Source organism: Salvelinus fontinalis, chromosome 11, assembly GCF_029448725.1.
Source record: "Salvelinus fontinalis isolate EN_2023a chromosome 11, ASM2944872v1, whole genome shotgun sequence".
Classification (NCBI taxonomy): Eukaryota; Metazoa; Chordata; class Actinopteri; order Salmoniformes; family Salmonidae; genus Salvelinus; species Salvelinus fontinalis.
The window spans coordinates 11569375-11580137 of record NC_074675.1 but is presented as its reverse complement, the minus strand read 5'-3'; the positions used below and the strand labels follow the sequence as shown (position 1 = coordinate 11580137).

Below are 10763 nucleotides of genomic sequence, written 5' to 3'. Positions count from 1 at the left end.
GACCAACCAGTCACACACCTCTGTGGACAGAGGATGTTGGTTCCTCGGCTTTGACTTGCTTTCTTCTAAGGTCAGTCATTCTCTGATTTAGGGAATACTTTTGTGTAGACTAATAGGGGGCTTGGCTTGAGTTCATGTGTCAATCCATTCTGTAGACTGAAATTTTGTTCGTTTTAGATTTGATGTGATCTGCGTTTATTCACTATCATATTTGCTTTGGTGATTTGATAATGTAATAATAGATAAAATGTCACGCCCTGACCGTAGAGAGCTTTTTATGTCTCTATTTGGTTTGGTCAGGGTGTGATTTGCGTGGGCATTCTATGTTCTTTATGTCTAGGTCTTGTATTTCTTTGTTTCTGGCCGAGTGTGGTTCCCAATCAGAGGCAGCTGTCTATCGTTGTTTCTGATTGGGGATCACACTTAGGCAGGCCTTTTCCCTCCTTCTGTGTGGGATCTTGTTCTTTGTTTGTGTGCCGCTAGGTTGCACGACGTAGCTGTTCGGCCGTCGTATTCTTTATTGTTTTGTTGTGTCGTAGTTTCACTTCGTGATTAAAATTATGTGGAACTCAAAGAACGCTGCGCCTTGGTCTCTTCCTTCCAACGACAACCGTTACAGAAGATCCCACCACAAAACGACCAAGCAGCGCTTCTTGGAGGAGTGGACATGGAAGGAAATCCTGGACGGCAAGGGACCCTGGGCACAGACAGGAGAATATTGGCGTCCTAAAGAAGAGCTGGAGGCAGCGAAGGCGGAGCGGCGACGCTACGAGGAGTTGGCTCGAAGAGGCGTGCATGAGAGGCAGCCCCAGATTTTTTTTGGGGGGGGGGGGGGGCACACAGGGAGATTGGCGGAGTCAGGTCATAGACCTGAGCCAACTCCCCGTGTTTGCCGTGGGGAGAGAGTGACCGGGCAGGCACCGTGTTATGCGGTAAAGCGCAAGGTGTCCCCAGAGCGCACGCATAGCCCAGTGTGCTATATTCCAGCTCCTCGCATCGGCCGGGCTAGAGTGGGCATCCAGCCAGGAGGGATGATGCCGGCTCAGCGCATCTGGCCTCCAGTGCGTCTCCTCGGCCCAGGTTTATCCTGCGCCAGCGCTACGCACGGTGTCCCCGGTTCGCCAGCACAGCCCAGTGTGGCATGTTCCAGCTCCCCACACTTGCCGGGCTACAAGGGTTATCCAGCTAGGACGAGTTGTGCTAGCTCTGCACTCCAGACCCCCGGTGCGTCTCCACGGTCCAGTGTATCCGGCGTCAGCTCTACGCACGGTGTCCCCGGTTTGCAAGCACAGCCAAGTGCGGCCTATTCCAGCTCCTCACACTTGCCGGGCTATAGGGGGTATCCAGCCAGGACGAGTTGTGCTAGCTCTGCGCTCCAGACCTCCGGTATGCATCCACGGTCCAGTGTATCCTGCGCCGGCTCATGGCACGAAGCCTCCAGTGATGATCCATGGCAAGAAGCCTCCAGTGATGATCCAGGGCACGAAGCCTCCAGTGATGATCCATGGCACGAAGCCTCCAGTGATGATCCATTGTAAGAAGCCTCCAGTGATGATCCATGGCAAGAAGCCTCCAGTGATGATCCATGGCAAGAAGCCTCCAGTGATGATCCATGGCACGAAGCCTCCAGTGTTGCTCCATGGCAAGAAGCCTCCAGTGATGATCCATGGCACGAAGCCTCAGGCGACGCCCTTCAGTCCAGAGCCTCCGGCGACGCCCTTCAGTCCGGAGCCTCCAGTGTTGTTCTCCAGTCCGGAGCCTCCAGTGACGCCCTTCAGTCCGGAGCCTCCAGAGTTGCCTCCAGGGTCCCCAGTCCGGGGTCACCGGCGAGGGTCCCCGCTCTAGAGGCGCCACCTAAGTGGGACAAGCCAGAGGTGGAGCGGGGTCTACGTCCCTCGCCAGAGCCGCCACCGAGGAGAAATGCCCACCCAGACCCTCCCTTATAGGTTCAGGTTTTGCGGCCGGAGTCCGCACCTTTGGGGGGGGGGGGGGGGTACTGTCACGCCCTGACCATAGAGAGCTTTTTATGTCTCTATTTTGGTTTAGTCAGGGTATGATTTGCGTGGGCATTCTATGTTCTTTATGTCTAGGGCTTGTATTTCTTTGTTTCTGGCCGAGTGTGGTTCCCAATCAGAAGCAGCTGTCTATCGTTGTCTCTGATTGGGGATCATTCTTAGGCAGGCCTTTTCCCTCCTTCTGTGTGGGATCTTGTTCTTTGTTTGTGTGCCGCTAGGTTGCACGACGTAGCTGTTCGGTCGTCGTATTCTTTATTGTTTTGTTGTGTCGTAGTTTCACTTCGTGATTAAAATTGTGGAACTCAAAGAACGCCTTGGTCTCATCCTTCCAACGACAACCGTTACATAAAAATACATATTTATTTTTGGAATGCAAATTTGTGTTGTTTCTATTAATAAACTGGATCATATATACTAAACCTCATTTTCACTTAACATCATCGTTGACCAGTAATCACAATATAGCATGTTATAGTCTGTGATTTGAAGCTTAATACATGTAAAAACATAAATACTGTCACGACTTCCACCGAAGTCGGTCCCTCTCCTTGTAACGGTTGTCGTTGGAAGGAAGAGACCAAGGCGCAGCTTTCTTTGAGTTCCACATAATTTAATAACGAAGTGAAACTTAGAAAGGACAAAACGTCACCGACCTTCTAGCCATCGCCGATCCACTTTTCATTTTCCACTGGTTTTGTCTTCCATCACAACTGGTTCCAATTCCATCAATTACATGTTGTGTATTTAACCCTCTGCACCCCCCCCCCCCCCCCCCCCCCCATGTCCTTGTCCGTAATTGTTTGTTGTCAGTGCTTGTGTACGTTATGTTCTGGTGTGCATCGGGTTATGTACCCATTTATTTCATTGTTCTGTATCCGGTGGGTTTTGATAATTAAACTGAGCCGTTGGAAACACAGTTTTGCTCTCCGTGCGTCTGACTTCTCTACCGCCAGTACGCACCCCTGACAAATACAAATTCTAGAAGTGCCACTATTTCAAGAAATATAGAGTAGAGTGATAGTCTTCTCTACCTCCAACCCTCTGGGCACAGGGTGAACATATGGTGACAGTGCTGCTCTATTCTGGGACAAGCAGAACCAACCAGCCCTGTCTATAGTTACTGACATGTGTCTAATGTCTGAGTTCTACATCGTTTTCCTGAAAGCGGAGGGCAAGTGTCCAGATGAAGATGGTGGAAAAATTAATTGTTGATGTGGGTTTGTTGTCATGAAGGACAGCTCTCAGTCATGAAGTATTAAACTCACAGGGCTATAAACCCTCCCAGAGCACTGAAGCATGTGCTGGAAATGCAAAGATATCTCTATGCAACTAGACTTTCATGGTCCCACAGGGAAACTGTAGTTGAATAGATCTGTGTGAGCAGCAGAACTTTAAAAGTGTTGAGAGCTGATTGTCCAGCCAATCATGGCCTTGATTGATAAACATGCCTCTGCTGGAATCGATTGAAGCCTGAGAAGGTGCTGGAAGATTTAAGCAGGTTGTGGCAGGAACGAGGTGTTGTTTAAGGGTTTACAATCATCTTCTCAACATATATGGTTGAATTGTTCATCAAAAACTAGGAGGACCAAGGCACTCGAAATATAGTGAAAATGCCTTTATTATGATAGCATGTTCAATAAAACAAAACATTTTAAAATCTGATGTGTTCCGACATGGCCGTCAGGAAGTACAATGATGGTTGAATAGTCCTCACACTATTCAACCACCCGAGAGACTGGGGTTTTTATTCTGAAATGATGTGAGACACGTATTCCACACAGATGGAGTCCATTCAAAATATTGTGTGACATTTTGAGGCTGTTTGCATATGAACTAATTAAGGTTTGCCATAGCAAAGCGTAGGAAGACTTATGCAGTCTAGAGACTTATGGTTGTTATTGCTTCAGCAATGCTTCAACGTGATGGTGTATGAGTTGACATATTATCATCATTACTGATATACACTCAGTTTACTCTTTCCATGACAGACTGACCAGGTGAAAGCTATGATCCCTTATTAATATACCTTGTTAAATCCACTTCAATCAGTGTAGATGAAGGGGAAGAGACAGGTTAAACAAGGATTTTTAAACCTTGAGACATGGATTGTGTGGTAACACTTCACTTGACACCTAGCATCATAATGCTATGACACGGTCATAACCATGTCATATGTCATAACAGCTGACAAACTTGTCATAACCTGTCATAATGGGGTCATAACACTGTCATCGCACATATATTTAGATCTCTTGTGACATATATATTGCTTTATCTTATGGCTGGTTATGACACCTACACAAGAGTGTCAAAACCCCCACAACCTACCACACAAGGCAAAACATTCCATTACACCCTAGCCTACTTGTCAACAGTATGTTATTGTTATATAACATTTCCTGAAATGTACCTTATTAAGTATGGTAGTATGGGTATTCGGACACGGCCACTGTCTCTTCCCACTCAGCACCTGGAGTCATACCCAACTAGCGCAGTCACTGTGAAATCTGAGGGAGGTTTTTGTATGGCTCTATATCACTGTGTTAACAACCAGACACTGTTTAGGTTGTGTTCACTCTGACAGTAGTAATCTCCTGTATCTTCAGCCTGGACTCCACTGATGGTCAGAGTGAAGTCACTCCCAGATCCACTACCACTGAATCTAGATGGTATCCCAGAGTTACGGGTACTAATGAAATATGTAAGGAGTTTAGGAGATTCTCCGAGTTTCTGTTGATACCAGGCCAACCTCTGTCCATGTGTATCACTGTATACTGCACTGCTGGTCTTACAGCTGAGCCTGACTAAATCACCCACTGAAATAGTTTTCACTGCAGGAGTCTGAGTCACAGTGACCTGGCCTCTGGACTCTGAAAAATAAATGTAATTAACAGTAAATCGTGCATTAATTTGCTCATTGCTTTACAAAATAATGACTTTACAATAACATAATGGTATTTACTTTAATAAGGTTAGGTAACTACAGTCAGGGTAATTTTCTGTAAAATATATTACCTTGGAGACAGAGGGCAAGTGTCCAGATGAAGATGGTGATAAAAGTCATGGTTGTTGTGGGTTCTGTTGTCATGAAGGATAGCTCTCAGTCATGAAGTGTTAAACTCACAGGGCTATAAATACTCCCAGAGCACTCAAGCATGTGCTGCCAATGCAAACTGTCATATGTAAATAGTCTTACTGCTAGTACCTACATTCATAACTGTTAGCTATATAACTACATACAGATTATGCAGAATATTTCATTGTGTTTTAAATAACGTATGCTGTAAATGTGATCTAAGAGCAAAATGTAATTATCTAAGTGTCAGTGATTTATACTCATAACCCAGAACTATCAGTCCCTATGGTATTATTCTAGTACTTCAGTACAATCAGTCCCTATTGTATTATACTCATACTTCAGTACAATCAGTCCCTATTTTATTATATTAGTAGTTTAGTACTATCAGTCTCTATTGTATTATACTCGTACTTCAGTACTAACAGTCTCTATTGTATTATACTAGTACTTCAGTTGTCACGATCGTGTGGAGGATTGATGGACCAAAACGCAGCTTTAGGAAAATAAGCCATCTTCTTTTATTTTTAACGAAGAAGGCAAACGAAACAAAAACACTTAAACACTAAACAAAACAAGAAAACGATCGTGAAGCTAAATAACGTTGTGCACATACACACACAGGCTACAAACGTTCTACATAGACAATTACCCACATCACATGAAAGCCTATGGCTACCCTAAATATGGCTCCCAATCAGAGACAACAGAAATCAGCTGTCTCTAATTGGGAACTCATTCAGGCAACCATAGACTCTCCTAAACAACTAAACCAACATAGACAACGCTAGACACATGCACTACACACAAACCCATACAATACACCCAACACCCCCTTTACCATATAATCACCCAAAACCGACAAAACACAAACATTCCCCATGTCACACCCTGACCTAACTAAAATAATAAAGAAAACAAAGAATACTAAGGCCAGGGCGTGACATCAGTACTATCAGTCCCTATTCTATTCTACTAGTACTTCAGAATTATCCGTCCCAATTCTGCCCTGCAAAGGCAAATCTCAGTAACAATGAAACTGGTCAAAAATCTTTTATCTGTTGTAATGGCAAGTATATTCCCTGATTAACGTGGTATATAGTTTTCTGACACAATAACAAGACAGTTGACAGTTGGTTATCAGAAATTGCTGTCTGTCTATACGTATAAGTCAGATTTTGAAGATTTGCCATTATTGTATTATACTAGCACTTCAGTATTCAGGGTGGGACTGAGAGTGCTCTGTGTGTCAAGGTGCCTGCCCACTCTTGTGTGATGGAGGTTTTTGTACGGTGACTTCACCATTATGAATCACTGTGGGAGACTTTTGGAAGCGGCACAAAACTAGTGCTGAAAAGTAAGTCCATTTTTGTCTTCTCTCATTTAAACAAAATGTAATCATACTATGAACAACGTTCTGAGAAGTTATCATCTTCTCCAGAATAAATATTTAAAGGCTATATCTTTTTAGAGATTACTGGGGACAGATAGGTAGATTGGTAAATGGCAGAGTCACCAAAGTGAGAGAATTGTTCACGTACCACCAAGTTTATATTCTAACATGTGATTTAAAAAGAGGACATTTTGATATACAGTATTGCATATCAGCTCATTGTTCTGTCGAGATGTAGCAACTACTATTTCTATGATAAAAACAACACTTTGTATTGTATTCATAGTAGATGTTAATACTGACATGGTTTAAAGGGGAACCTCATCTAGAGTTTTAAATAGTATTTTGAGGTCATTTTGACTTGCGTCTCAGGGTGGATTTGACAAAATTTATATGGAGATTTACAATTTGAATAGTAAATCTGATTATTAAATCTGAATATAAATCTGTTTACTGCATGTCTTTGTAGACTTAGGGATGGTTTGCCAGACACAAGCTTAGTCCTGGACTAAAAAGCAAGCTCAATGGATAATCTTCATTGAAAGTAATCTTTAGTCTAGGACTAGTCTTCATCTGTTTCCAGGAAACCCCCTCCTAGTATTGTGTTGTTCTTGGTGGGTTAAACAGAAGAGCATGAATGTAACATACATTTATCTGATGGATTGTTTTGTCTAAAAATATTTTTGAGTTTATTTTTGCCTTTATCGTTATAGGTTAAGTGTTTTGTTGTCCTTGGTACTGTAAGTAGTTGTTTATCCTGTGTGTATTGCCTCTCCTCTCCTCCAGCTGGTCCCTCTATCAGACCCACAGTGTCTCTGCTCCCCCCGTCCTCTGAGCAGCTCTCTGGGGGTTCGGCCACACTGGCCTGCCTGCTGAGTGACTACTCCCCCCAGGGGGCGATGGTGAGCTGGGAGGTGGATGGGGAGGAGGTGAAGGAGGGGGTCCTGACCACCACAGAAGAAGAGAAGGGCGGCCACTACAGCCGCAGCAGCACCCTGACCCTGAGCAAGGCACGCTGGGAAGAGGGAGAGGTGTACACTTGCAGGGTCGCCCATGACGACACCAGTGATTCGGCCGCCTTCCGGAAAAGTCACTGTAGTGTCTAGTGACCGGAGAAGCCATTGTAGGAGGCTAGAGTCCCCACATGGTGCTGGTGAAGGAAACATTAGTGTTTTAGAGCTGAATGTTAAAGTATAGTAGTGAATAATATCAGTAGTGCTGTGTGCTGAATGAAGTATTTTGTGATTAAGATGTAAATGTCATCTTGCTTCTGAGTTCAAATAAAGCTTGTTTTAATTGAAATATAACCATAAGAGTTACTTTAATGATCATTCCAGTGATTACTATCTCATGAATAGGAAGCACATGTCATACTAATTTATATAAAAGGGCATCTGATTTAACAAATACTCTGCAATCATTTCTACAAATGAATGATCCTGTTTTACTGCAGCACCAATACCAGCGAGAATAATTTGTGATATTTGATAATAAACCTCTAAGATCTGCTCTCAGAACTGTCACGAACCGGCTCAGAGCCCATAACAAAAAGGGAGACAACGTAGAGATAAGGAATAACAAAAATATATTTATTAACTAAAGTAAACAATTTACAATTAACAATGGTGTGTGCAGTCAGTAATCAGTAGTGTAAGTTAGTGGTTGCGTGCATAGATGGTGATAATGAGGGGTGTTGAAAGGTGCCCAAGCAAACAAACAAACAAACAAACAAATAAACAAACAAAACGTCCACAAAAATGCCACAACCAAATCCAACAGTGTGTCTGCATGGAGAGAGTCTCCTCAATGAATGGGGAAAAAGGTGTATTTATCCCGGGACACACCCGGGCCCAGGTGTGTCCCACTTTGCTGACCACCCTCCCGCTCCGCCCACCGACATCCTATTAAGGAAAACAAGAGGAAATAATTCGACAGACAGAGTGGGAGGGTCGTCATAGAACTCACACTGCTGAACAGTTACCTTCCATAACATATATACAGTGCATTCGGAAAGTGTTCAGACGGCTTCCCTTTTTCCACATTTTGTTACGTTAGAGACAGGATTGTGTCGAGGCACAGATCTGGGGAAGGGTACTAAAACATTTCTGCAGCATTGAAGGTCCCCAAGAACACAGTGGCCTCCATCATTCTTAAATGGAAGAAGTTTAGAACCACCAAGACTCTTCCTAGAGCTCGCTGCCAATCCAAACTGAGCAATCGGGGGAGAAAGGCCTTGGTCAGGGAGGTGACCAAGAACCCGATGGTCACTCTGATAAAGCTCCAGAGTTCCTCTGTGGAGATGGGAGAAGGACAACCATCTCTGCAGCACTCCACCAGCTAAGACAACGCAGGAGTGGCTTCGGGACAAGTCTCTGAATGTCCTTGAGTGGCCAGCCAGAGCTTGAACCCGATCGAACATCTCTGGAGAGACCTGAAAATAGCTGTGCAGTGACGCTCCCCATCCAACCTGACAGAGCTTGAGTGGAGAGAACAATGGGAGAAATTCTCCAAACACAGGTGTGCCAAGCTTGTAGCGTCATACCTAAGAAGACTCGGAGCTGTAATCGCTGCCAAAGGTGCTTCAACAAAGTACAGAGTAAAGGGTCTGAATACTTTAAGAATGCAATGTATCTATAATGTTTAATTCCTAATGTGATTTTATTATATTAGATGTTTTAGCAATTGTTTTCAATAATGTGTAGTCTACACTTTTCCATTATTTTCCCCCTACCTCCAACCCCCTGGGAACAGAGTGAGGGAACAGAGTGAGCATCTGGTGACAGTTCTGCTCTATTCTGGGACAAGCAGAACCAACCAGCCCTGTCGATGCAAATCTCAGTTTCACTCTTACAGCTTCCAGTCTAGCAGTTGACCTGTTTCACTGCCTAAAGTACCCTGGACTGGGCCAGATGTGAGGGAGTAGACTGGTTTGAACCTCCATGGTGGATTCAGGGAGGGTACAATAACAGATATTCCAACATGTCATCTATGACAGACAAAATGTATATTATACATAATGTAGATATGTCTAATGCCTGAACCCAGCATCATGTCTCATTCACAGATCTAACAGTCAGTAACCTGCTCATCAAAATAATTAATATAATGCTAGATGATCACATCAATATCTGGTTGTGAGGTGTATAATATGGGGATTGTATCTAGGGGGCTGATGCGAATTTGTTCATAACTGTCTTGCCTAGTTAAATAAATAAAAACATTTGCATATTGGACTGGTGTTGTGGGTATTTCAAAACTTTAAATAACTTTAATAGGTGCACTATAATGATGATGATGATGATGATGATGGGGATGATAATGAGGATGATGATGATGGGGAACATGTGATCTGAATGATGCTTTCTAAACATATTGAAAGTTGATGTTACGGTTATCGTCCTATTCTTCCTCCTCGGACGAGGAGAGGCGAGACGGATCGGACCAATACGCAGAGTGGTTAGTGTTCATAATGATTTATTAAAACGAAACTGAATACTGAATTACAAAACAAATAAACGAAGTGCATAAACCGATACAGTACCGTGTGGTGCAACAAACACAGACACGGAAACAAACACCCACAAAACACACGTGAAACCCAGGCTGCCTAAGTATGATTCTCAATCAGGGACAACGATTGACAGCTGTCTCTGATTGAGAATCATACCCGGCCGAACACAAACATCCCAACATAGAAAATCAAACATAGACAAACCCACCCAACTCACGCCCTGACCAACTAAATAAATACAAGAAAAAGGAAAACAGGTCAGGAACGTGACATAACCCCCCCCTTAAGGTGCGAACTCCGGGCGCACCAGCATAAACTCTAGGGGAGGGTCTGGGTGGGCGTCTGTCCACGGTGGCGGCTCTGGCGTTGGTCGTGGTCCCCACCCCACAATAGTCAAACCCCGCTTCCGTGGCCTCCTCCCAATGGCCACCCTCCATGTCAATCCCACTATACCAAAGGGCAGCACCGGACTGAGGGGCAGCTCCGGACTGAGGGACAGCACCGGACTGAGGGGCGAATCCTGGCTGGCTGGCTCTGGCGGATCCTGGCTGGCTGGCTCTGGCGGATCCTGGCTGGCTGGCTCTGGCGGATCCTGGCTGGCTGGCTCTGGCGGATCCTGGCTGGCTGGCTCTGGCGGATCCTGGCTGGCTGGCTCTGGCGGATCCTGGCTGGCTGGCTCTGGCGGCTCCTGGCTGGCTGGCTCTGGCGGCTCCTGGCTGGCTGGCTCTGGCGGCTCCTGGCTGGCTGGCTCTGGCGGCTCCTGGCTGG

The 10763-nt window shown here is 44.8% G+C and overlaps 1 long non-coding RNA gene across 1 annotated transcript; it reads left to right on the top strand.

Annotated features, from left to right (window-relative positions):
* Nucleotides 1-6381: 6381 nt before the first annotated feature.
* LOC129865037 (uncharacterized) lies at nucleotides 6382-7791 on the top strand. Its single transcript, XR_008761305.1, has 2 exons — nucleotides 6382-6448; nucleotides 7271-7791. It is a non-coding gene; the product is annotated as an uncharacterized LOC129865037 (long non-coding RNA).
* The last annotated feature ends 2972 nt before the right edge of the window (nucleotides 7792-10763 follow it).